The sequence below is a fragment of the Pleurodeles waltl genome, unplaced genomic scaffold (genome assembly GCF_031143425.1).
Source record: "Pleurodeles waltl isolate 20211129_DDA unplaced genomic scaffold, aPleWal1.hap1.20221129 scaffold_39, whole genome shotgun sequence".
NCBI lineage: Eukaryota > Metazoa > Chordata > Amphibia > Caudata > Salamandridae > Pleurodeles > Pleurodeles waltl.
Window position 1 is genome coordinate 7,412,288 of NW_027150097.1, and position 24,500 is coordinate 7,436,787.

Genomic DNA, 24,500 nt, shown 5'->3' on the forward strand with positions numbered 1-24,500 from the left:
CTTGTCTCAGAGGCACTGAGTTGATTGGTATGGAGCCAGGCACCTCCTGATCTGAATCTTGAACTGGCTCCAAATTCTGCATGTCCACACCCCCTGTAGTAGATGATTGAGAATTAGTAGCAGTCACCACCGGCCATGTGCACTGGCTCAAAATTCAGCATGTCCACACCCCATGTAGTCGATGATTGAGAATTAGTAGCAGTCACCACCGGATTCACTGTCAGGATGATCCATCCTCTCTCCTTCATCAGCTTCAGATCCCACTGTTTCCCTGAGCAGGAAGGTCTGGAATTGAAAATACAGAGGACATTAAACAACATTCACTCAGTACATGGCACTCATTTTGGTTTATACGCTCGAAATTGAGCCATGAGGGAGCTGTGAAGAGTGTCAGGATGGCCGAGTGGTCTAAGGCGCTGCGTTCGGGTTACAGCTATCCTTGGAGGTATGGGTTCAAATCCCACTTCTGACAAGTGTATTTTGCGAGGTGGATACATTTTTGGACTTTTTTTTCCCAAGCACCGTATCAAAAACAATGTCAACAGTTTCTGTAAATTATCGATAAGATCTATTTTCCGTTGCTTGCACTAATTGTCTGAAGTTGGCTAAATCGCAGTAAATCGGTAAAGCAGGAAATCACAGCATCTTCAACAAATCGTGATAGAGGGGCCGAGATAAAGGTTTCGACCCTACATATCAAAAGCGCAGCTGTCAATAGTTCAGCAGGTTCATAGTGCAGAAGGTTCAGTGGCACCAGGGTCCCCTGCGTCCCAATCACAGCTGGTTTTTAACTTCTGTATTCAGGGGATGCGAGGGGTGGGGGTGTTGCGTCGTGCACACACAGTGCCTGTTTTGCAGAGAAGTTTTAATAAATACACAAAGAATAATATGGAGTCTTTAGCCACGAGGAACACCTTCCCCTACCTTTTATTCTCTCCGATTCCACATCACCGCACCTACCATCCAACTCCAAAACTCGGGGGAGACTAACACACCTTACCTCCCTTGGTGTGCATCATGGGCGTGCCCATGACGAACACAACATTTCTCCTTAACCAATACAAAACAAACATAGCTGCTCAAAAAAAAGATACTATACTAATCCAGTATACAAGAATAGTACACAGCAATAAATACCACATTCAGTCAATCCACCCCGAATCCTTGCAGCCGCGTTGAGCATGGCGGTCGAGGACTCAAACTGTACCGTTCAAGTCCTTGTCTCAGAGGCACTGAGTTGATTGGTATGGAGCCAGGCACCTCCTGATCTGAATCTTGAACTGGCTTCAAATTCTGCATGTCCACACCCCCTGTAGTAGATGATTGAGAATTAGTAGCAGTCACCACCGGCCATGTGCACTGGCTCAAAATTCTGCAAGTCCACACCCCATGTAGTAGATGATTGAGAATTAGTAGCAGTCACCACAGGGTCCACTGTCAGGATGATCCATCCTCTCTCCTTCATCAGCTTCAGATCCCACTGTTTCACTGAGCAGGAAGGTCTGGAATTGAAAATACAGAGGACATTAAATAACATTCACTCAGTACATGGCACTCATTTTGGTTTATAAGCTGGAAATTGAGCCATCAGTCTGGTGTCAAGAGTGTCAGGATGACCGGGTGGTTTAAGGTGCTGCATTCAGGTCACAGTCTCCCTTGGAGAGATGGGTTCAAACCCCTCCACTGACAAGTGTCTTTTGCGAGGTGGATACATTTTTTGACTTTTTTTTTCCAAGCACCCTTATCAAAAACAATGTCAACAGTTTCTGTAAATTATCGATAAGATCTATTGTCCGTTGCTTGCACTAATTGCCTGAAGTTGGCTAAATCGCAGTAAATCGGTAAAGCGGGAAATCACAGCATCTTCAACAAATCGTGATAGAGGGGCCGAGATAAAGGTTTCGACCCTACATATCAAAAGCACAGCTGTCAATAGTTCAGCAGGTTCACAGTGCAGAAGGTTCAGTGGCACCAGGGTCCCCTGCGTCCCAATCACAGCTGGTTTTTAACTTCTGTATTCAGGGCATGGGAGGGGTGTGTTGCATCGTGCACACACAGTGCCTGTTTCGCAAATAAGTTTTAATAAATACACAGAGAATAATATAGAGTCATTGGCCACGAGGAACACCTTCCCTGACCTTTTATTCTCTCCGGTTCCACGTCAATGCGCCTACCATCCAACTCCAAAACTTGGGGGAGACTAACACTCCCTACCTCCCTTGGTGTGCATCATAGGCGTGCCCATGACGAACACAACATTTCTCCTTAACCAATACAAAACAAACATAGCTGCTCAAAAAAAAGATACTATACTAAACCAGTATACAAGAATAGTACACAACAAGAAATGCCACATTCAGTCAATCCACCCTGAATCCTTGCAGCCGCGTTGAGCATGGCGGTCGAGGACTCAAACTGTACCGTTCAAGTCCTTGTCTCAGAGGCACTGAGTTGATTGGTATGGAGCCAGGCACCTCCTGATCTGAATCTTGAACTGGCTCCAAATTCTGCATGTCCACACCCCCTGTAGTAGATGATTGAGAATCAGTAGCAGTCACCACCGGCCATGTGCACTGGCTCAAAATTAAGCATGTCCACACCCCATGTAGTAGATGATTGAGAATTAGTAGCAGTCACCACCGGATCCACTGTCAGGATGATCCATCCTCTCTCCTTCATCAGCTTCAGATCCCACTGTTTCCCTGAGCAGGAAGGTCTGGAATTGGAAATACAGAGGACATTAAACAACATTCACTCAGTACATGGCACCCATTTTGGTTTATAAACTGGAAATTGAGCCATCAGTGCAGTGTCACGAGTGTCAGGATGGCCGAGTGGTCTAAGGCGCTGCGTTCACTTCGCTGTCTCCTTTGGAGGAGTGGGTTCGAATCCCACTTCTGACAAGTGTCTTTTGCGAGGTGGATACATTTTTGGACTTTTTTTTTCCAAGCACCCGTATCAAAAACAATGTAAACAGTTTCTGTAAATTATCGATAAGATCTATTGTCCGTTGCTTGCACTAATTTCCTGAAGTTGGCTAAATCGCAGTAAATCGGTAAAGCGGGAAATCACAGCATCTTCAACAAATCGTGATAGAGGGGCAGAGATAAAGGTTTCGACCCTACATATCAAGAGCGCAGCTGTCAATAGTTCAGCAGGTTCACAGTGCAGAAGGTTCAGTGGCACCAGGGTCCCCTGCGTCCCAATTACAGCTGGTTTTTAACTTCTGTATTCAGGGCATGGGAGGGGTGTGTTGCATCGTGCACACACGGTGCCTGTTTCGCAGATAAGTTTTAATAAATACACAGAGAATAATATAGAGTCATTGGCCACGAGGAACACCTTCCCTGACCTTTTATTCTCTCCGGTTCCACGTCACCGCGCCTACCATCCAACTCCAAAACTCGGGGGAGACTAACACTCCCTACCTCCCTTGGTGTGCATCATAGGCGTGCCCATGACGAACACAACATTTCTCCTTAACCAATACAAAACAAACATAGCTGCTCAAAAAAAAGATACTATACTAAACCAGTATACAAGAATAGTACACAACAAGAAATACCACATTCAGTCAATCCACCCCGAATCCTTGCAGCCGCGTTGAGCATGGCGGTCGAGGACTCAAACTGTACCGTTCAAGTCCTTTTCTCAGAGGCACTGAGTTGATTGGTATGGAGACAGGCACCTCCTGATCTGAATCTTGAACTGGCTCCAAATTCTGCATGTCCACACCCCCTGTAGTAGATGATTGAGAATTAGTAGCGGTCACCACCGGCCATATGCACTGGCTCAAACTTCTGCTTGGCCACACCCCAAGTAGTCGATGATTGAGAATTAGTAGCAGTCATCACCGGATTCACTGTCAGGATGATCCATCCTCTCTCCTTCATCAGCTTCAGATCCCACTGTTTCCCTGAGCAGGAAGGTCTGGAATTGAAAATACAGAGGACATTAAACAACATTCACTCAGTACATGGCACTCATTTTGGTTTATAAGCTGGAAATTGAGCCATCAGTGCAGTGTCAAGAGTGTCAGGATGGCCGAGTGGTCTAAGGCGCTGCGTTCAGGTCGCAGTCTCCTTTGGAGGCGTGGGTTCGAATCCCACTTCTGACAAGTGTCTTTTGCGAGGTGGATACATTTTTGGACTTTTTTTTTCCAAGCACCCGTATCAAAAACAATGTCAACAGTTTCTGTAAATTATCGATAAGATCTATTGTCCGTTGCTTGCACTAATTTCCTGAAGTTGGCTAAATCGCAGTAAATCGGTAAAGCGGGAAATCACAGCATCTTCAACAAATCATGATAGAGGGGCAGAGATAAAGGTTTCGACCCTACATATCAAGAGCGCAGCTGTCAATAGTTCAGCAGGTTCACAGTGCAGAAGGTTCAGTGGCACCAGGGTCCCCTGCGTCCCAATCACAGCTGGTTTTTAACTTCTGTATTCAGGGCATGGGAGGGGTGTGTTGCATCGTGCACACACAGTGCCTGTTTCGCAGATAAGTTTTAATAAATACACAGAGAATAATATAGAGTCATTGGCCACGAGGAACACCTTCCCTGACCTTTTATTCTCTCCGGTTCCACGTCACCGCGCCTACCATCCAACTCCAAAACTCGGGGGAGACTAACACTCCCTACCTCCCTTGGTGTGCATCATAGGTGTGCCCATGACGAACACAACATTTCTCCTTAACCAATACAAAACAAACATAGCTGCTCAAAAAAAAGATACTATACTAAACCAGTATACAAGAATAGTACACAACAAGAAATGCCACATTCAGTCAATCCAGCCCGAATCCTTGCAGCCGCGTTGAGCATGGCTGTCGAGGACTCAAACTGTACCGTTCAAGTCCTTGTCTCAGAGGCACGGAGTTGATTGGTATGGAGCCAGGCACCTCCTGATCTGAATCTTGAACTGGCTCCAAATTCTGCATGTCCACACCCCCTGTAGTAGATGATTGAGAATTAGTAGCAGTCACCACCGGCCATGTGCACTGGCTCAAAATTCAGCATGTCCACACCCCATGTAGTAGATGATTGAGAATTAGTAGCAGTCACCACCGGATCCACTGTCAGGATGATCCATCCTCTCTCCTTCATCAGCTTCAGATCCCACTGTTTCCCTGAGCAGGAAGGTCTGGAATTGAAAATACAGAGGACATTAAACAACATTCACTCAGTACATGGAACTCATTTTGGTTTATAAGCTGGAAATTGAGCCATCAGTGCAGTGTCAAGAGTGTCAGGATGGCCGAGTGGTCTAAGGCGCTGCGTTCAGGTCGCAGTCTCCTTTGGAGGCGTGGGTTCGAATCCCACTTCTGACAAGTGACTTTTGCGAGGTGGATACATTTTTGGACTTTTTTTTTCCAAGCACCCGTATCAAAAACAATGTCAACAGTTTATGTAAATTATCGATAAGATCTATTGTCCGTTGCTTGCACTAATTTCCTGAAGTTGGCTAAATCGCAGTAAATCGGTAAAGCGGGAAATCACAGCATCTTCAACAAATTGTGATAGAGGGGCAGTGATAAAGGTTTCGACCCTACATATCAAGAGCGCAGCTGTCAATAGTTCAGCAGGTTCACAGTGCAGAAGGTTCAGTGGCACCAGGGTCCCCTGCGTCCCAATCACAGCTGGTTTTTAACTTCTGTATTAGGGCATGGGAGGGGTGTGTTGCATCGTGCACACACGGTGCCTGTTTCGCAGATAAGTTTTAATAAATACACAGAGAATAATATAGAGTCATTGGCCACGAGGAACACCTTCCCTGACCTTTTATTCTCTCCGGTTCCACGTCACCGCGCCTACCATCCAACTCCAAAACTCGGGGGAGACTAACACTCCCTACCTCCCTTGGTGTGCATCATAGGCGTGCCCATGACGAACACAACATTTCTCCTTAACCAATACAAAACAAACATAGCTTCTCAAAAAAAAGATACTATACTAATCCAGTATACAAGAATAACACACAACAAGAAATGCCACATTCAGTCAATCCACCCCGAATCCTTGCAGCCGCGTTGAGCATGGCGGTCGAGGACTCAAACTGTACCGTTCAAGTCCTTGTCTCAGAGGCACTGAGTTAATTGGTATGGAGCCAGGCACCTCCTGATCTGAATCTTGAACTGGCTCCAAATTCTGCATGTCCACACCCCCTGTAGTAGATGATTGAGAATTAGTAGCAGTCACCACCGGCCATGTGCACTGGCTCAAAATTCAGCATGTCCACACCCCATGTAGTCGATGATTGAGAATTAGTAGCAGTCACCACCGGATTCACTGTCAGGATGATCCATCCTCTCTCCTTCATCAGCTTCAGATCCCACTGTTTCCCTGAGCAGGAAGGTCTGGAATTGAAATTACAGAGGACATTAAACAACATTCACTCAGTACATGGCACTCATTTTGGTTTATACGCTCGAAATTGAGCCATGAGCAAGGTGTGAAGACTGTCAGGATGGCCAAGTGGTCTAAGGCGCTGCGTTCAGGTTGCAGCTTCCCTTGGAGGCGTGGGTTCAAATCCCACTTCTGACAAGTGTATTTTGCGAGGTGGATACATTTTTGGACTTTTTTTTCCCAAGCACCGTATCAAAAACAATGTCAACAGTTTCTGTAAATTATCGATAAGATCTATTTTCCGTTGCTTGCACTAATTGCCTGAATTTGGCTAAATCGCAGTAAATCGGTAAAGCAGGAAATCACAGCATCTTCAACAAATCGTGATAGAGGGGCCGAGATAAAGGTTTCGACCCTACATATCAAAAGCGCAGCTGTCAATAGTTCAGCAGGTTCACAGTGCAGAAGGTTCAGTGGCACAAGGGTCCCCTGCGTCCCAATCACAGCTGGTTTTTAACTTCTGTATTCAGGGGATGGGAGGGGTGGGGGTGTTGCGTCGTGCACACACAGTGCCTGTTTTGCAGAGACGTTTTAATAAATACACAAAGAATAATATGGAGTCTTCGGCCACGAGGAACACCTTCCCCTACCTTTTATTCTCTCCGATTCCACATCACCGCACCTACCATCCAACTCCAAAACTCGGGGGAGACTAACACTCCCTACCTCCCTTGGTGTGCATCATGGGCGAGCCCATGACAAACACAACATTTCTCCTTATCCAATACAAAACAAACATAGCTGCTCAAAAAAAAGATACTATACTAATCCAGTATACAAGAATAGTACACAACAATAAATACCACATTCAGTCAATCCACCCCGAATCCTTGCAGCCGCGTTGAGCATGGCGGTCGAGGACTCAAACTGTACCGTTCAAGTCCTTGTCTCAGAGGCACTGAGTTGATTGGTATGGAGCCAGGCACCTCCTGATCTGAATCTTGAACTGGCTCCAAATTCTGCATGTCCACACCCCCTGTAGTAGATGATTGAGAATTAGTAGCAGTCACCACCGGCCATATGCACTGGCTCAAAATTCTGCAAGTCCACACCCCATGTAGTAGATGATTGAGAATTAGTAGCAGTCACCACAGGGTCCACTGTCAGGATGATCCATCCTCTCTCCTTCATCAGCTTCAGATCCCACTGTTTCCCTGAGCAGGAAGGTCTGGAATTGAAAATACAGAGGACATTAAATAACATTCACTCAGTACATGGCACTCATTTTGGTTTATAAGCTGGAAATTGAGCCACCAGTCTGGTGTCAAGAGTGTCAGGATGGCCAGGTGGTCTAAGGTGCTACAGTCAGGTCACAGTCTCCCTTGGAGATGTGGGTTCAAACCCCACTTCTGACCAGTGTCTTTTGCGAGGTGGATACATTTTTGGACTTTTTTTTTTCAAGCACCCTTATCAAAAACAATGTCAACTGTTTCTGTAAATTATCGATAAGATCTATTGTCCGTTGCTTGCACTAATTGCCTGAAGTTGGCTAAATCGCAGTAAATCGGTAAAGCAGGAAATCACAGCATCTTCAACAAATCGTGATAGAGGGGCCGACATAAAGGTTTCGACCCTACATATCAAAAGCACAGCTGTCAATAGTTCAGCAGGTTCACAGGGCAGAAGGTTCAGTGGCACCAGGGTCCCCTGCATCCCAATCACAGCTGGTTTTTAACTTCTGTATTCAGGGCATGGGAGGGGTGTGTTGCATCGTGCACACACAGTGCCTGTTTCACAGATAAGTTTTAATAAATACACAGAGAATAATATAGAGTCATTGGCCACGAGGAACACCTTCCCTGACCTTTTATTCTCTCCGGTTCCATGTCACCGCACCTACCATCCAACTCCAAAACTCGGGGGAAACTAACACTCCCTACCTCCCTTGGTGTGCATCATAGGCGTGCCCATGACGAACACAACATTTCTCCTTAACCAATACAAAACAAACATTGCTGCTCAAAAAAAAGATACTATACTAAACCAGTATACAAGAATAGTACACAACAAGAAATGCCACATTCAGTCAATCCACCCCGAATCCTTGCAGCCGCGTTGAGCATGGCGGTCGAGGACTCAAACTGTACCGTTCAAGTCCTTGTCTCAGAGGCACTGAGTTGATTGGTATGGAGCCAGGCACCTCCTGATCTGAATCTTGAACTGGCTCCAAATTCTGCATGTCCACACCCCCTGTAGTAGATGATTGAGAATTAGTAGCAGTCACCACCGGCCATGTGCACTGGCTCAAAATTCAGCATGTCCACACCCCATGTAGTAGATGATTGAGAATTAGTAGCAGTCACCACCGGATCCACTGTCAATATAATCCATCCTCTCTCCTTCATCAGCTTCAGATCCCACTGTTTCCCTGAGCAGGAAGGTCTGGAATTGAAAATACAGAGCACATTAAACAACATTCACTCGGTACATGGCACTCATTTTGGTTTATACGCTCGAAATTGAGCCATGAGGGAGGTGTGAAGAGTGTCAGGATGGCTGAGTGGTCTAAGGTGCTGCGTTCAGGTCGCAGCCTCCCTTGGAGTTGTGGGTTCAAATCCCACTTCTGACAATTGTATTTTGCGAGGTGGATACATTTTTGGACTTTTTTTTCCCAAGCACCGTATCAAAAACAATGTCAACAGTTTCTGTAAATTATCGATAAGATCTATTTTCCGTTGCTTGCACTAATTGCCTTAAGTTGGCTAAATCGCAATAAATCGGTAAAGCAGGAAATCACAGCATCTTTAACAAATCGTGATAGAGGGGCCGAGATAAAGGTTTCGACCGTACATATCAAAAGCGCAGCTGTCAATAGTTCAGCAGGTTCACAGTGCCGAAGGTTTAGTGGCACCAGGGTCCCCTGCGTCCCAATCACAGCTGGTTTTTAAATTCTGTATTCAGGGGATCGGAGGGGTGGGGGTGTTGCGTCTTGCACACACAGTGCCTGTTTTGCAGAGAAGTTTTAATAAATACACAAAGAATAATATGGAGTCTTTAGCCACGAGGAACACCTTCCCCTACCTTTTATTCTCTCCGATTCCACATCACCGCACCTACCATCCAACTCCAAAACTCGGGGGAGACTAACACTCCCTACCTCCCTTGGTGTGCATCATGGGCGTGCCCATGACGAACACAACATTTCTCCTTAACCAGTACAAAACAAACATAGCTGCTCAAAAAAAAGATACTATACTAATCCAGTATACAAGAATAGTACACAACAATAAATACCACATTCAGTCAATCCACCCCGAATCCTTGCAGCCGCGTTGAGCATGGCGGTCGAGGACTCAAACTGTACCGTTCAAGTCCTTGTCTCAGAGGCACTGAGTTGATTGGTATGGAGCCAGGCACCTCCTGATCTGAATCTTGAACTGGCTCCAAATTCTGCATGTCCACACCCCCTGTAGTAGATGATTGAGAATTAGTAGCAGTCACCACCGGCCATATGCACTGGCTCAAAATTCTGCAAGTCCACACCCCATGTAGTAGATGATTGAGAATTAGTAGCAGTCACCACCGGATCCACTGTCAGGATGATCCATCCTCTCTCCTTCATCAGCTTCAGATGCCACTGTTTCCCTGAGCAGGAAGGTCTGGAATTGAAAATACAGAGGACATTAAATAACATTCACTCAGTACATGGCACTCATTTTGGTTTATAAGCTGGAAATTGAGCCATCAGTGCAGTGTTCCAAGTGTCAGGATGGCTGAGTGGTCTAAGGCGCTGCGTTCAGGTTGCAGTCTCCTTTGGAGGCGTGGGTTCGACTCCCACTTCTGACAAGTGTCTTTTGCGAGGTGGATACATTTTTTGACTTTTTTTTTCCAAGCACCCGTATCAAAAACAATGTCAACAGTTTCTGTAAATTATCGATAAGATCTATTGTCCGTTGCTTGCACTAATTTCCTGAAGTTGGCTAAATCGCAGTAAATCGGTAAAGCGGGAAATCACAGCATCTTCAACAAATAGTGATAGAGGGGCAGAGATAAAGGTTTTGACCCTACATATCAAGAGCGCAGCTGTCAATAGTTCAGCAGGTTCACAGTGCAGAAGGTTCAGTGGCACCAGGGTCCCCTGCGTCCCAATCACAGCTGGTTTTTAACTTCTGTATTCAGGGCATGGGAGGGGTGTGTTGCATCGTGCACACATGGTGCCTGTTTCGCAGATAAGTTTTAAGAAATACACAGAGAATAATATGGAGTCATTTTCCACGAGGAACACCTTCCCTGGCCTTTTATTCTCTCCGGTTCCACGTCACCGCGCCTACCATCCAAATCCAAAACTCGGGGGAGACTAACACTCCCTACCTCCCTTGGTGTGCATCATAGGCGTGCCCATGACGAACACAACATTTCTCCTTAACCAATACAAAACAAACATAGCTGCTCAAAAAAAAGATACTATACTAATCCAGTATACAAGAATAGTACACAACAAGAAATGCCACATTCAGTCAATCCACCCCGAATCCTTGCAGCCGCGTTGAACATGGCGGTCGAGGACTCAAACTGTACCGTTCAAGTCCTTGCTCAGAGGCACTGAGTTGATTGGTATGGAGCCAGGCACCTCCTGATCTGAATCTTGAACTGGCTCCAAATTCTGCATGTTTACACCCCTTGTAGTAGATGATTGAGAATTAGTAGCAGTCACCACCGGCCATGTGCACTGGTTCAAACTTCTGCATGTCCACACCCCAAGTAGTCGATGATTGAGAATTAGTAGCAGTCACCACCGGATTCACTGTCAGGATGATCCATCCTCTCTCCTTCATCAGCTTCAGATCCCACTGTTTCCCTGAGCAGGAAGGTCTGGAATTGAAAATACAGAGGACATTAAACAACATTCACTCAGTACATGGCACTCATTTTGGTTTATAAGCTGGAAATTGAGCCATCAGTGCGGTGTCAAGAGTGTCAGGATGGCCGAGTGGTCTAAGGCGCTGCGTTCAGGTTGCAGTCTCCTTTGGAGGCGTGGGTTCGAATCCCACTTCTGACAAGAGTCTTTTGCGAGGTGGATACATTTTTGGACTTTTTTTTTCCAAGCACCTGTATCAAAAACAATGTCAACAGTTTCTGTAAATTATCGATAAGATCTATTGTCCGTTGCTTGCACTAATTTCCTGAAGTTGGCTAAATCGCAGTAAATCGGTAAAGCGGGAAATCACAGCATCTTCAACAAATCGTGATAGAGGGGCAGAGATAAAGGTTTCGACCCTACATATCAAGAGCGCAGCTGTCAATAGTTCAGCAGGTTCACAGTGCAGAAGGTTCAGTGGCACCAGGGTCCCCTGCGTCCCAATTACAGCTGGTTTTTAACTTCTGTATTCAGGGCATGGGAGGGGTGTGTTGCATCGTGCACACACGGTGCCTGTTTCGCAGATAAGTTTTAATAAATACACAGAGAATAATATAGAGTCATTGGCCACGAGGAACACCTTCCCTGACCTTTTATTCTCTCCGGTTCCACGTCACCGCGCCTACCATCCAACTCCAAAACTCGGGGGAGACTAACACTCCCTACCTCCCTTGGTGTGCATCATAGGCGTGCCCATGACGAACACAACATTTCTCCTTAACCAATACAAAACAAACATAGCTGCTCAAAAAAAAGATACTATACTAAACCAGTATACAAGAATAGTACACAACAAGAAATACCACATTCAGTCAATCCACCCCGAATCCTTGCAGCCGCGTTGAGCATGGCGGTCGAGGACTCAAACTGTACCGTTCAAGTCCTTTTGTCAGAGGCACTGAGTTGATTGGTATGGAGACAGGCACCTCCTGATCTGAATCTTGAACTGGCTCCAAATTCTGCATGTCCACACCCCCTGTAGTAGATGATTGAGAATTAGTAGCAGTCACCACCGGCCATATGCACTGGCTCAAAATTCTGCAAGTCCACACCCCATGTAGTAGATGATTGAGAATTAGTAGCAGTCACCACCGGATCCACTGTCAGGATGATCCATCTTCTCTCCTTCATCAGCTTCAGATCCCACTGTTTCCCTGAGCAGGAAGGTCTGGAATTGAAAATACAGAGGACATTAAATAACATTCACTCAGTACATTGCACTCATTTTGGTTTATAAGCTGGAAATTGAGCCATCAGTGCAGTGTTACAAGTGTCAGGATGGCCGAGTGGTCTAAGGCGCTGCGTTCAGATCGCAGTCTCCTTTGGAGGCGTGGGTTTGAATCCCACTTCTGACAAGTGTCTTTTGCGAGGCGGACACATTTTTTGACTTTTTTTTCACAAGCACCCGTATCAAAAACAATGTCAACAGTTTCTGTAAATTATCGATAAGATCTTTTGTCCGTTGCTTGCACTAATTTCCTGAAGTTGGCTAAATCGCAGTAAATCGGTAAAGCGGGAAATCACAGCATCTTCAACAAATCGTGATAGAGGGGCAGAGATAAAGGTTTCGACCCTACATATCAAGAGCGCAGCTGTCAATAGTTCAGCAGGTTCACAGTGCAGAAGGTTCAGTGGCACCAGGGTCCCCTGCGTCCCAATAACAGCTGGTTTTTAACTTCTGTATACAGGGCATGGGAGGGGCGTGTTGCATCGTGCACACATGGTGCCTGTTTCGCAGATAAGTTTTAATAAATACACAGAGAATAATATGGAGTCATTGTCCACGAGGAACACCTTCCCTGGCCTTTTATTCTCTCCGGTTCCACGTCACCGCGCCTACCATCCAACTCCAAAACTCGGGGGAGACTAACACTCCCTACCTCCCTTGGTGTGCATCATAGGCGTGCCCATGACGAACACAACATTTCTCCTTAACCAATACAAAACAAACATAGCTGCTAAAAAAAAAGATACTATACTAATCCAGTATACAAGAATAGTACACAACAAGAAATGCCACATTCAGTCAATCCACCCCGAATCCTTGCAGCCGCGTTGAACATGGCGGTCGAGGACTCAAACTGTACCGTTCAAGTCCTTGTCTCAGAGGCACTGAGTTGATTGGTATGGAGCCAGGCACCTCCTGATCTGAATCTTGAACTGGCTCTAAATTCTGCATGTCCACACCCCTTGTAGTAGATGATTGAGAATTAGTAGCAGTAACCACCGGCCATATGCACTGGCTCAAACTTCTGCTTGGCCACACCCCAAGTAGTCGATGATTGAGAATTAGTAGCAGTCATCACCGGATTCACTGTCAGGATGATCCATCCTCTCTCCTTCATCAGCTTCAGATCCCACTGTTTCCCTGAGCAGGAAGGTCTGGAATTGAAAATACAGAGGACATTAAACAACATTCACTCAGTACATGGCACTCATTTTGGTTTATAAGCTGGAAATTGAGCCATCAGTGCAGTGTCAAGAGTGTCAGGATGGCCGAGTGGTCTAAGGTGCTGCGTTCAGGTCGCAGTCTCCTTTGGAGGCGTGGGTTCGAATCCCACTTCTGACAAGTGTCTTTTGCGAGGTGGATACATTTTTGGACTTTTTTTTTCCAAGCACCCGTATCAAAAACAATGTCAACAGTTTCTGTAAATTATCGATAAGATCTATTGTCCGTTGCTTGCACTAATTTCCTGAAGTTGGCTAAATCGCAGTAAATTGGTAAAGCGGGAAATCACAGCATCTTCAACAAATCATGATAGAGGGGCAGAGATAAAGGTTTCGACCCTACATATCAAGAGCGCAGCTGTCAATAGTTCAGCAGGTTCACAGTGCAGAAGGTTCAGTGGCACCAGGGTCCCCTGCGTCCCAATCACAGCTGGTTTTTAACTTCTGTATTCAGGGCATGGGAGGGGTGTGTTGCATCGTGCACACACAGTGCCTGTTTCGCAGATAAGTTTTAATAAATACACAGAGAATAATATAGAGTCATTGGCCACGAGGAACACCTTCCCTGACCTTTTATTCTCTCCGGTTCCACGTCACCGCGCCTACCATCCAACTCCAAAACTCGGGGGAGACTAACACTCCCTACCTCCCTTGGTGTGCATCATAGGTGTGCCCATGACGAACACAACATTTCTCCTTAACCAATACAAAACAAACATAGCTGCTCAAAAAAAAGATACTATACTAAACCAGTATACAAGAATAGTACACAACAAGAAATGCCACATTCAGTCAATCCAGCCCGAATCCTTGCAGCCGCGTTGAGCATGGCGGTCGAGGACTCAAACTGTACCGTTCAAGTCCTTGTCTCAGAGGCACGGAGTTGATTGGTATGGAGCCAGGCACCTCCTGATCTGAATCTTGAACTGGCTCCAAATTCTGCATGTCCACACCCCCTGTAGTAGATGATTGAGAATTAGTAGCAGTCACCACCGGCCATGTGCACTGGCTCAAAATTCAGCATGTCCACACCCCATGTAGTAGATGATTGAGAATTAGTAGCAGTCACCACCGGATCCACTGTCAGGATGATCCATCCTCTCTCCTTCATCAGCTTCAGATCCCACTGTTTCCCTGAGCAGGAAGGTCTGGAATTGAAAATACAGAGGACATTAAACAACATTCACTCAGTACATGGAACTCATTTTGGTTTATAAGCTGGAAATTGAGCCATCAGTGCAGTGTCAAGAGTGTCAGGATGGCCGAGTGGTCTAAGGCGCTGCGTTCAGGTCGCAGTCTCCTTTGGAGGCGTGGGTTCGAATCCCACTTCTGACAAGTGACTTTTGCGAGGTGGATACATTTTTGGACTTTTTTTTTCCAAGCACCCGTATCAAAAACAATGTCAACAGTTTATGTAAATTATCGATAAGATCTATTGTCCGTTGCTTGCACTAATTTCCTGAAGTTGGCTAAATCGCAGTAAATCGGTAAAGCGGGAAATCACAGCATCTTCAACAAATTGTGATAGAGGGGCAGAGATAAAGGTTTCGACCCTACATATCAAGAGCGCAGCTGTCAATAGTTCAGCAGGTTCACAGTGCAGAAGGTTCAGTGGCACCAGGGTCCCCTGCGTCCCAATCACAGCTGGTTTTTAACTTCTGTATTCAGGGCATGGGAGGGGTGTGTTGCATCGTGCACACACGGTGCCTGTTTCGCAGATAAGTTTTAATAAATACACAGAGAATAATATAGAGTCATTGGCCACGAGGAACACCTTCCCTGACCTTTTATTCTCTCCGGTTCCACGTCACCGCGCCTACCATCCAACTCCAAAACTCGGGGGAGACTAACACTCCCTACCTCCCTTGGTGTGCATCATAGGCGTGCCCATGACGAACACAACATTTCTCCTTAACCAATACAAAACAAACATAGCTGCTCAAAAAAAAGATACTATACTAATCCAGTATACAAGAATAACACACAACAAGAAATGCCACATTCAGTCAATCCACCCCGAATCCTTGCAGCCGCGTTGAGCATGGCGGTCGAGGACTCAAACTGTACCGTTCAAGTCCTTGTCTCAGAGGCACTGAGTTAATTGGTATGGAGCCAGGCACCTCCTGATCTGAATCTTGAACTGGCTCCAAATTCTGCATGTCCACACCCCCTGTAGTAGATGATTGAGAATTAGTAGCAGTCACCACCGGCCATGTGCACTGGCTCAAAATTCAGCATGTCCACACCCCATGTAGTCGATGATTGAGAATTAGTAGCAGTCACCACCGGATTCACTGTCAGGATGATCCATCCTCTCTCCTTCATCAGCTTCAGATCCCACTGTTTCCCTGAGCAGGAAGGTCTGGAATTGAAATTACAGAGGACATTAAACAACATTCACTCAGTACATGGCACTCATTTTGGTTTATACGCTCGAAATTGAGCCATGAGCAAGGTGTGAAGACTGTCAGGATGGCCAAGTGGTCTAAGGCGCTGTGTTCAGGTTGCAGCTTCCCTTGGAGGCGTGGGTTCAAATCCCACTTCTGACAAGTGTATTTTGCGAGGTGGATACATTTTTGGACTTTTTTTTCCCAAGCACCGTATCAAAAACAATGTCAACAGTTTCTGTAAATTATCGATAAGATCTATTTTCCGTTGCTTGCACTAATTGCCTGAATTTGGCTAAATCGCAGTAAATCGGTAAAGCAGGAAATCACAGCATCTTCAACAAATCGTGATAGAGGGGCCGAGATAAAGGTTTCGACCCTACATATCAAAAGCGCAGCTGTCAATAGTTCAGCAGGTTCACAGTGCAGAAGGTTCAGTGGCACAAGGGTCCCCTGCGTCCCAATCACAGCTGGTTTTTAACTTCTGTATTCAGGGGATGGGAGGGGTGGGGGTGTTGCGTCGTGCACACACAGTGCCTGTTTTGCAGAGACGTTTTAATAAATACACAAAGAATAATATGGAGTCTTCGGCCACGAGGAACACCTTCCCCTACCTTTTATTCTCTCCGATTCCACATCACCGCACCTACCATCCAACTCCAAAACTCGGGGGAGACTAACACTCCCTACCTCCCTTGGTGTGCATCATGGGCGTGCCCATGACAAACACAACATTTCTCCTTATCCAATACAAAACAAACATAGCTGCTCAAAAAAAAGATACTATACTAATCCAGTATACAAGAATAGTACACAACAATAAATACCACATTCAGTCAATCCACCCCGAATCCTTGCAGCCGCGTTGAGCATGGCGGTCGAGGACTCAAACTGTACCGTTCAAGTCCTTGTCTCAGAGGCACTGAGTTGATTGGTATGGAGCCAGGCACCTCCTGATCTGAATCTTGAACTGGCTCCAAATTCTGCATGTCCACACCCCCTGTAGTAGATGATTGAGAATTAGTAGCAGTCACCACCGGCCATATGCACTGGCTCAAAATTCTGCAAGTCCACACCCCATGTAGTAGATGATTGAGAATTAGTAGCAGTCACCACAGGGTCCACTGTCAGGATGATCCATCCTCTCTCCTTCATCAGCTTCAGATCCCACTGTTTCCCTGAGCAGGAAGGTCTGGAATTGAAAATACAGAGGACATTAAATAACATTCACTCAGTACATGGCACTCATTTTGGTTTATAAGCTGGAAATTGAGCCACCAGTCTGGTGTCAAGAGTGTCAGGATGGCCAGGTGGTCTAAGGTGCTACAGTCAGGTCACAGTCTCCCTTGGAGATGTGGGTTCAAACCCCACTTCTGACCAGTGTCTTTTGCGAGGTGGATACATTTTTGGACTTTTTTTTTTCAAGCACCCTTATCAAAAACAATGTCAACTGTTTCTGTAAATTATCGATAAGATCTATTGTCCGTTGCTTGCACTAATTGCCTGAAGTTGGCTAAATCGCAGTAAATCGGTAAAGCAGGAAATCACAGCATCTTCAACAAATCATGATAGAGGGGCCGACATAAAGGTTTCGACCCTACATATCAAAAGCACAGCTGTCAATAGTTCAGCAGGTTCACAGGGCAGAAGGTTCAGTGGCACCAGGGTCCCCTGCATCCCAATCACAGCTGGTTTTTAACTTCTGTATTCAGGGCATGGGAGGGGTGTGTTGCATCGTGCACACACAGTGCCTGTTTCACAGATAAGTTTTAATAAATACACAGAGAATAATATAGAGTCATTGGCCACGAGGAACACCTTCCCTGACCTTTTATTCTCTCCGGTTCCATGTCACCGCACCTACCATCCAACTCCAAAACTCGGGGGAAACTAACACTCCCTACCTCCCTTGGTGTGCATCATAGGCGTGCCCATGACGAACACAACATTTCTCCTTAACCAATACAAAACAAACATTGCTGCTCAAAAAAAAGATACTATACTAAACCAGTATACAAGAATAGTACACAACAAGAAATGCCACATTCAGTCAATCCACCCCGAATCCTTGCAGCCGCGTTGAGCATGGCGGTCGAGGACTCAAACTGTACCGTTCAAGTCCTTGTCTCAGAGGCACTGAGTTGATTGGTATGGAGCCAGGCACCTCCTGATCTGAATCTTGAACTGGCTCCAAATTCTGCATGTCCACACCCCCTGTAGTAGATGATTGAGAATTAGTAGCAGTCACCACCGGCCATATGCACTGGCTCAAAATTCTGCAAGTCCACACCCCATGTAGTACATGATTGAGAATTAGTAGCAGTCACCACAGGGTCCACTGTCAGGATGATCCATCCACTCTCCTTCATCAGCTTCAGATCCCACTGTTTCCCTGAGCAGGAAGGTCTGGAATTGAAAATACAGAGGACATTAAATAACATTCACTCAGTACATGGCACTCATTTTGGTTTATAAGCTGGAAATTGAGCCATCAGTCTGGTGTCAAGAGTGTCAGGATGGCCGAGTGGTCTAAGGTGCTGCATTCAGATCACAGTCTCCCTTGGAGACGTGGGTTCAAACCACTATTCTGACAAGTGTCTTTGCGAGGTGGATAAATTTTTTGACTTTTTTTTCCAAGCACCCTTATCAAAAACAATGTCAACAGTTTCTGTAAATTATCGATAAGATCTATTGTCCGTTGGTTGCACTAATTGCCTGAAGTTGGCTAAATCGCAGTAAATCGGTAAAGCAGGAAATCACAGCATCTTCAACAAATCGTGATAGAGGGGCCGAGATAAAGGTTTCGACCCTACATATCAAAAGCACAGCTGTCCATAGTTCAGCAGGTTCACAGTGCCGAAGGTTTAGTGGCACCAGGGTCCCCTGCGTCCCAATCACAGCTGGTTTTTAAATTCTGTATTCAGGGGATCGGAGGGGTGGGGGTGTTGCGTCTTGCACACACAGTGCCTGTTTTGCAGAGAAGTTTTAATAAATACACAAAGAATAATATGGAGTCTTTAGCCACGAGGAACACCTTCCCCTACCTTTTATTCTCTCCGATTCCACATCACCGCACCTACCATCCAACTCCAAAACTCGGGGGAGACTAACACTCCCTACCTCCCTTGGTGTGCATCATGGGCGTGCCCATGACGAACACAACATTTCTCCTTAACCAGTACAAAACAAACATAGCTGCTCAAAAAAAAGATACTATACTAATCCAGTATACAAGAATAGTACACAACAATAAATACCACATTCAGTCAATCCACCCCGAATCCTTGCAGCCGCGTTGAGCATGGCGGTCGAGGACTCAAACTGTACCGTTCAAGTCCTTGTCTCAGAGGCACTGAGTTGATTGGTATGGAGCCAGGCACCTCCTGATCTGAATCTTGAACTGGCTCCAAATTCTGCATGTCCACACCCCCTGTAGTAGATGATTGAGAATTAGTAGCAGTCACCACCGGCCATATGCACTGGCTCAAAATTCTGCAAGTCCACACCCCATGTAGTAGATGATTGAGAATTAGTAGCAGTCACCACCGGATCCACTGTCAGGATGATCCATCCTCTCTCCTTCATCAGCTTCAGATGCCACTGTTTCCCTGAGCAGGAAGGTCTGGAATTGAAAATACAGAGGACATTAAATCACATTCTCAGTACATGGCACTCATTTTGGTTTATAAGCTGGAAATTGAGCCATCAGTGCAGTGTTCCAAGTGTCAGGATGGCTGAGTGGTCTAAGGCGCTGCGTTCAGGTTGCAGTCTCATTTGGAGGCGTGGGTTCGACTCCCACTTCTGACAAGTGTCTTTTGCGAGGTGGATACATTTTTTGACTTTTTTTTTCCAAGCACCCGTATCAAAAACAATGTCAACAGTTTCTGTAAATTATCGATAAGATCTATTGTCCGTTGCTTGCACTAATTTCCTGAAGTTGGCTAAATCGCAGTAAATCGGTAAAGCGGGAAATCACAGCATCTTCAACAAATAGTGATAGAGGGGCAGAGATAAAGGTTTTGACCCTACATATCAAGAGCGCAGCTGTCAATAGTTCAGCAGGTTCACAGTGCAGAAGGTTCAGTGGCACCAGGGTCCCCTGCGTCCCAATCACAGCTGGTTTTTAACTTCTGTATTCAGGGCATGGGAGGGGTGTGTTGCATCGTGCACACATGGTGCCTGTTTCGCAGATAAGTTTTAAGAAATACACAGAGAATAATATGGAGTCATTTTCCACGAGGAACACCTTCCCTGGCCTTTTATTCTCTCCGGTTCCACGTCACCGCGCCTACCATCCAACTCCAAAACTCGGGGGAGACTCACACTCCCTACCTCCCTTGGTGTGCATCATAGGCGTGCCCATGACGAACACAACATTTCTCCTTAACCAATACAAAACAAACATAGCTGCTCAAAAAAAAGATACTATACTAATCCAGTATACAAGAATAGTACACAACAAGAAATGCCACATTCAGTCAATCCACCCCGAATCCTTGCAGCCGCGTTGAACATGGCGGTCGAGGACTCAAACTGTACCGTTCAAGTCCTTGCTCAGAGGCACTGAGTTGATTGGTATGGAGCCAGGCACCTCCTGATCTGAATCTTGAACTGGCTCCAAATTCTGCATGTCCACACCCCTTGTAGTAGATGATTGAGAATTAGTAGCAGTCACCACCGGCCATGTGCACTGGTTCAAACTTCTGCATGTCCACACCCCAAGTAGTCGATGATTGAGAATTAGTAGCAGTCACCACCGGATTCACTGTCAGGATGATCCATCCTCTCTCCTTCATCAGCTTCAGATCCCACTGTTTCCCTGAGCAGGAAGGTCTGGAATTGAAAAAAAAGAGGACATTAAACAACATTCACTCAGTACATGGCACTCATTTTGGTTTATACGCTCGAAATTGAGCCCTGAGCGAGGTGTGTAGAGTGTCAGGATGGCCGAGTGGTCTAAGGCGCTGCGTTCAGGTCGCAGCCTCCCTTGGAGGTGTGGATTCATATCCCACTTCTGACAAGTGTATTTTGCGAGGTGGATGCATTTTTGGACTTTTTTTTCCCAAGCACCGTATCAAAAACAATGTCAACAGTTTCTGTAAATTATCGATAAGATCTATTTTCCGTTGCTTGCACTAATTGCCTGAAGTTGGCTAAATCGCAGTAAATCGGTAAAGCAGGAAATCACAGCATCTTCAACAAATCGTGATAGAGGGGCCGAGATAAAGGTTTCGACCCTACATATCAAAAGCGCAGCTGTCAATAGTTCAGCAGGTTCACAGTGCAGAAGGTTCAGTGGCACCAGGGTCCCCTGCATCCCAATCAGAGCTGGTTTTTAACTTCTGTATTCATGGGATGGGAGGGTTGGGGGTGTTGCGTCGTGCACACACAGTGCCTGTTTTCCAGAGAAGTTTTAATAAATACACAAAGAATAATATGGAGTCTTTGGCCACTAGGAACACCTTCCCCTACCTTTTATTCTCTCCGATTCTACATCACCGCACCTAACATCCAACTCCAAAACTCAGGGGAGACTAACACTCCCTACCTCCCTTGGTGTGCATCATGGGCGTGCCCATGACGAATACAACATTTCTCCTTAACCAATACAAAACAAACATTGCTGCTCAAAAAAAAGATACTATACTAATCCAGTATACAAGAATAGTACACAACAATAAATACCACATTCAGTCAATCCACCCCGAATCCTTGCAGCCACGTTGAGCATGGCGGTCGAGGACTCAAACTGTACCGTTCAAGTCCTTGTTTCAGAGGCACTGAGTTGATTGGTATGGAGCCAGGCACCTCCTGATCTGAATCTTGAACTGGCTTCAAATTCTGCATGTCCACACCCCCTGTAGTAGATGATTGAGAATTAGTAGCAGTCACCACCGGCCATATGCACTGGCTCAAAATTCTGCAAGTCCACACCCCATGTAGTAGATGATTGAGAATTTGTAGCAGTCACCACAGGGTCCACTGTCAGGATGATCCATCCTCTCTCCTTCATCAGCTTCAGATCCCACTGTTTCCCTGAGCAGGAAGGTCTGGAATTGAAAATACAGAGGACATTAAATAACATTCACTCAGTACATGGCACTCATTTTGGTTTATAAGCTGGAAATTGAGCCATCAATCTGGTGTCAAGAGTGTCAGGATGGCCGGGTGGTCTAAGGTGCTGCATTCAGGTCACAGTCTCCCTTGGAGACGTGTGTTCAAACTCCTCTTCTAACAAGTGTCTTTACGAGGTGGATTCATTTTTGGACTTTTTTTTCCAAGCACCCTTATCAAAAACAATGTCAACAGTTTCTGTAAATTATCAATAAGATCTATTGTCCGTTGCTTGCACTAATTGCCTGAAGTTGGCTAAATCGCAGTAAATCGGTAAAGCAGGAAATCACAGCATCTTCAACAAATCGTGATAGAGGGGCCGAGATAAAGGTTTCGACCCTACATATCAAAAGCACAGCCGTCAATAGTTCAGCAGGTTCACAGTGCAGAAGGTTCAGTGGCACCAGGGTCCCCTGCATCCCAATCACAGCTGGTTTTTAACTTCTTTATTCTGGGCATGGGAGGGGTGTGTTGCATCGTGCACACACAGTGCCTGTTTCGCAAATAAGTTTTAATAAATACACAGAGAATAATATAGAGTCATTGGCCACGAGGAACACCTTCCCTGACCTTTTATTCTCTCCGGTTCCACGTCACCGCGCCTACCATCCAACTCCAAAACTCGGGGGAGACTAACACTCCCTACCTCCCTTGGTGTGCATCATAGGCGTGCCCATGACGAACACAACATTTCTCCTTAACCAATACAAAACAAACATAGCTGCTCAAAAAAAAGATACTATACTAATCCAGTATACAAGAATAGTACACAACAAGAAATGCCACATTCAGTCAATCCACCCCGAATCCTTGCAGCCGCGTTGAGCATGGCGGTCGAGGACTCAAACTGTACCGTTCAAGTCCTTGTCTCAGAGGCACTGAGTTGATTGGTATGGAGCCAGGCACCTCCTGATCTGAATCTTGAACTGGCTCCAAATTCTGCATGTCCACACCCCTTGTAGTAGATGATTGAGAATTAGTAGCAGTCACCACCGGCCATGTGCACTGGCTCAAACTTCTGCATGTCAACACCCCATGTAGTTGATGATTGAGAATTAGTAGAAGTCACCACCGGATTCACTGTCAGGATGATCCATCCTCTCTCCTTCATCAGCTTCAGATCCCACTGTTTCCCTGAGCAGGAAGGTCTGGAATTGAAAATACAGAGGACATTAAACAACATTCACTCAGTACATGGCACTCATTTTGGTTTATAAGCTGGAAATTGAGCCATCAGTGCAGTGTTAAGAGTGTCAGGATGGCCGAGTGGTCTAAGGCGCTGCGTTCAGGTCGCAGTCTCCTTTGGAGGCGTGGGTTCGATTCCCACTTCTGACAAGTGTCTTTTGCGAGGTGGATACATTTTTTGACTTTTGTTTTCCAAGCACCCGTATCAAAAACAATGTCAACAGTTTCTGTAAATTATCGATAAGATCTATTGTCCGTTGCTTGCACTAATTTCCTGAAGTTGGCTAAATCGCAGTAAATCGGTAAAGCGGGAAATCACAGCATCTTCAACAAATCGTGATAGAGGGGCAGAGATAAAGGTTTCGACCCTACATATCAAGAAGGCAGCTGTCAATAGTTCAGCAGGTTCACAGTGCAGAAGGTTCAGTGGCACCAGGGTCCCCTGCGTCCCAATCACAGCTGGTTTTTAACTTCTGTATTTAGGGCATGGGAGGGGTGTGTTGCATCGTGCACACACGGTGCCTGTTTCGCAGATTAGTTTTAATAAATACACAGAGAATAATATAGAGTCATTGGCCTCGAGGAACACCTTCCCTGACCTTTTATTCTCTCCGGTTCCACGTCACCGCGCCTACCATCCAACTCCAAAAGTTGGGGGAGACTAACACTCCCTACCTCCCTTGGTGTGCATCATAGGCGTGCCCATGACGAACACAACATTTCTCCTTAACCAATACAAAACAAACATAGCTGCTCAAAAAAAAGATACTATACTAATCCAGTATACAAGAATAGTACACAACAAGAAATGCCACATTCAGTCAATCCACCCCGAATCCTTGCAGCCGCGTTGAGCATGGCGGTCGAGGATCTCAAACTGTACCGTTCAAGTCCTTGTCTCAGAGGCACTGAGTTGATTGGTATGGAGCCAGGCACCTCCTGATCTGAATCTTGAACTGGCTCCAAATTCTGCATGTCCACACCCCTTGTAGTAGATGATTGAGAATTAGTAGCAGTCACCACCGGCCATGTGCACTGGCTCAAACTTCTGCATGTCCACACCCCAAGTAGTCGATGATTGCGAATTAGTAGCAGTCACCAC

The 24,500-nt window shown here is 45.9% G+C and overlaps 8 non-coding genes across 8 annotated transcripts; all 8 read left to right on the forward strand.

The window, feature by feature from the left end:
* The first annotated feature begins 4,034 nt into the window (after nt 1-4,034).
* On the forward strand, nt 4,035-4,117 carry TRNAL-CAG (transfer RNA leucine (anticodon CAG)). The gene has a single exon. It is a non-coding gene; the product is annotated as a tRNA-Leu (tRNA).
* Nucleotides 4,118-5,248: 1,131 nt separating this feature from the next.
* On the forward strand, nt 5,249-5,331 carry TRNAL-CAG (transfer RNA leucine (anticodon CAG)). Its single transcript has one exon. It is a non-coding gene; the product is annotated as a tRNA-Leu (tRNA).
* Nucleotides 5,332-10,109: 4,778 nt separating this feature from the next.
* TRNAL-CAG (transfer RNA leucine (anticodon CAG)) lies at nt 10,110-10,192 on the forward strand. The gene has a single exon. It is a non-coding gene; the product is annotated as a tRNA-Leu (tRNA).
* A 1,130-nt stretch (nt 10,193-11,322) lies between these two features.
* On the forward strand, nt 11,323-11,405 carry TRNAL-CAG (transfer RNA leucine (anticodon CAG)). The gene has a single exon. It is a non-coding gene; the product is annotated as a tRNA-Leu (tRNA).
* A 1,131-nt stretch (nt 11,406-12,536) lies between these two features.
* Nucleotides 12,537-12,619, forward strand: TRNAL-CAG (transfer RNA leucine (anticodon CAG)). The gene has a single exon. It is a non-coding gene; the product is annotated as a tRNA-Leu (tRNA).
* Nucleotides 12,620-13,750: 1,131 nt separating this feature from the next.
* TRNAL-CAG (transfer RNA leucine (anticodon CAG)) lies at nt 13,751-13,833 on the forward strand. Its single transcript has one exon. It is a non-coding gene; the product is annotated as a tRNA-Leu (tRNA).
* A 1,131-nt stretch (nt 13,834-14,964) lies between these two features.
* On the forward strand, nt 14,965-15,047 carry TRNAL-CAG (transfer RNA leucine (anticodon CAG)). The gene has a single exon. It is a non-coding gene; the product is annotated as a tRNA-Leu (tRNA).
* An 8,418-nt stretch (nt 15,048-23,465) lies between these two features.
* Nucleotides 23,466-23,548, forward strand: TRNAL-CAG (transfer RNA leucine (anticodon CAG)). The gene has a single exon. It is a non-coding gene; the product is annotated as a tRNA-Leu (tRNA).
* Nucleotides 23,549-24,500: the final 952 nt, after the last annotated feature.